The sequence below is a fragment of the Pinus tabuliformis genome, chromosome 1_1 (genome assembly GCF_031772625.1).
Source record: "Pinus tabuliformis cultivar Carrire ecotype Pingquan chromosome 1_1, CPIR1, whole genome shotgun sequence".
NCBI lineage: Eukaryota > Viridiplantae > Streptophyta > Pinopsida > Pinales > Pinaceae > Pinus > Pinus tabuliformis.
In genome coordinates, this window is record NC_142297.1 from 514,110,415 (window position 1) to 514,113,515 (window position 3,101).

Genomic DNA, 3,101 nt, shown 5'->3' on the forward strand with positions numbered 1-3,101 from the left:
TCCTCCCTCTCTGTTGTCCCTTAGTTTCCTCCCCTTCTCCCCCTTGCTGCTCTTCCCCCTCAATATCAGAAGGATTAAGATCATATGTGAGGGCCTTTATATCATCTTTTGTTGTCATGTTTCGGAAGATTTCCCATGCTATGGGGATTGTGAAGGTATGGAGGGCTTCTTCCACTAACAATTTAATTAACCCATGGTGAGCCAACTAATCTAGACCTCCTGCCTTCAACTTAATGCTGGAGTCTATGAGGGATTGCAGGAGAAAATAGGGGATGCTGAGTTTCTGGGGTGTTGGAGTGTCCATGCCATATCTCAGCTCATGGAGAAGTCTAAAATGGGTGCCATAAACTAAGCTATACCTCCCTTCATAGGAAATATATTTGATAATTTGGTAACTAACCTCATCCTAAGGGTAAGGTATGCTTGTCCTTCTAATTCCATTCTTGTCTTCTACAGGATGTTCATTTTTTTGGAAGAAGATTTTCTTGGCAGACTGTCCAATTGGCTTTTCATCTTTGCTCCAAGATAATCCAAGAGGAAGGGTGGTAACCCTACTGATAAATTCTAGGGTGATTTCCATGGAGATACCTGTAAAAGTAATAGTGGCATGGGTCCTTCAGTGAGGGACTAAAGAAAGGGCAAACTCCTAAGACACTTCTTCATCAAACCCTCGGAATTTCTCAAAAAATGGCATCCAATTTGGCTACTACTTCTGGATGTTCATGGAGCCTATCTGAATTTGTGGGCTCCTTCCTCATGAATCCCCCTATCATTGTGCTTATACCCCTTTTGAACACCCAAGGTAGAGATGGAGACAAGAATTTTGAAGAAACAGGAAAACAAAGGAGAACTGTGTTTTTTTTTTTTTTTTAAGAAAACAGACAAAACATTTTATGTAATTCCTCTTATTCTATGGACTCAATTTCTCCTTAAAATTATATCATTCCTTGAACATATTGATAATCAAGGTGGGTATGCACAGAACCTACCTCCTCAAGCTAGAAATCAAGCAAAAACCCCGTGTTTTCTCCTTAAAAACAACTTACTACCCCTCCTGTAGAACTGCCTGTAGATGCTCCTGTAGAACGCCAATAGTAGGAGGATGGATGAAAGCGATGGGGAACGATGGTTTCGAAGCTATGGTGGTGACAAAGAGCTTACTGCAGCTAAGTGGACAAGGATGAAATGGAAGAAAAGGTGGTGAAGGAGTTTCGAGGAGGAGTACTTATTTCTTCATTGGGATATTTGCGGTGATGGGGTGAGCTGGAAAAAATCTACGTTGCCATATTTGGACCATTGGTCCCCACTGCCTTGTCATCATGGCTCTTCCCCGCAATCACTTCCCATCATTGAATCAGAGTTTGTATATCCTCCACTACCTGTCCTTTAGATTTTTCTCTGAGTTGACTAGGCACACGTGTCGTGGCATCTCCGGATGAGTGCAGTCAACTGGATGAGGGTGGCCAGTTAACTGGCCACCTTTTCTCATTCAACCCTACCCATCTCATTCGCTTATGCATATTTTCCAATTACATGGATGTAATAGAGGAGAGGGTTAGTCACTTACTTGCGAGTCGAATGTACATGTTGTGAGGCATTTTGGTTCCTTTTGCTGCTGCATGCTTGTATTTCAGTTGTTGCATGCCTTTATCTCCTCTGTTGCATGCTTTCTGCTTCTTGATGTGTGGCTGGTTTGCTTTGTGTAGGTATCCTCTAGCTGGATCTAGCTTCAGATGTCCCCTTCAATCCCATGGTTGCACTTCTTTTGCTGTTGTGGCTTGATTTTAATGGGATCAGCTGCTACAGGAATTCCTACAGGAGCTCCTGTAGCTGCTTCTCCCTTTAAAAATTTTAGCTGATTTTTGTGTTGGGAGATGTGAGGATGATGCCAGAGATGCTGATGAAGATGGAGAGGTACTTGGTAAGCTGCAGGTGAGATTTGAGGTGTTGCTCCCTTTATTTTTTTGTTTTTTTGTTTTTCTAAAAACTGGTTTCTATGTTTTTTCGGCAGGAAGGGAAAAAATGATGATGATGAGGTGGTGCAGGTGTTGGATGGATGGAAAGGAGGGTGGAAAACTGTAGGAGGGTCTACATGCTCTTCATGAAACCTCCCAGCCCCTCAAACTGCTTTTTGGAACCATTTCTGGCTCTCTATGATTTCTATAGGAGCCTCCTGTAGAACACATAAGGCCCCCCGTAGAACACATAGTTTCCAGAAAAAAACACAGTGGGGTGGAAGAAAGGTCAAAAATGATGGAGAAGAGTGTGGGGGAGATGGAATAGGATCTGTGGCATATTTTCTTTCTCCCTATGGTCCACCTGTAACATACAATGCACATTAAAAGTCAATTTTCTTTTCCTTCTTTTCTCTGTTTTTTTCTTCTCTTTTTTTTTTTTGAAAGACAACTAGGGCGCCTCAAGGAGGTTTTCACCCTATTTGCCTGCCCTGGGTGCCTCCAAGGGAGGTTTTCACTCAGGGATCTTATTATCTCTCTTTTTTTTTGTTTTTTTCATCACTGGGCCGCCTCAAAAGAGGTTTTCAACCCAATGATGGGACTCAAGTGCCTCATGGAGGTTTTCACTTGAGTCCTTATTATTTTTTCTTTTTTTGCTTCTTCAGTGAGTGGGTGAAGTGGAGGCTAAGACCTGCTCCACTACCATGACTGTCTTATTCAGAATTTCAATGAACTCTCGCTTGGAGAGGGGCTTCTTGTAAATCTTCAACCTATGTCCATTGACAAGCATGGGGATGGCTTCCTCATCAATGGTTCTGATCAGAAGTGAACCATTGTCATTACATTTTTCCACAGTGTAGGGTCCCAGCCATCTTGTCCTCATCTTGCCTTTGAAGTCTTTAAACCTTGAGTCATAGAGCAGTGGCCAATATCCCTCTTAGAATTTCTTCTCCTTGATATTTTTGTCATGTCATATCTTCCTCTGAAGCTGAACTAACTCTATGTGGAGAAGGGCCTGCAATCTTTGTTCATCAAATCCATTGAGCTAGAGTAGTCTTTCAATCTGTGCATGGCTGAGGTCTAGGTCCAGCTGAGATGCCATTCTTAGTGTATTGTATTCAAATTCTATTAACAACAAAGCCTTCT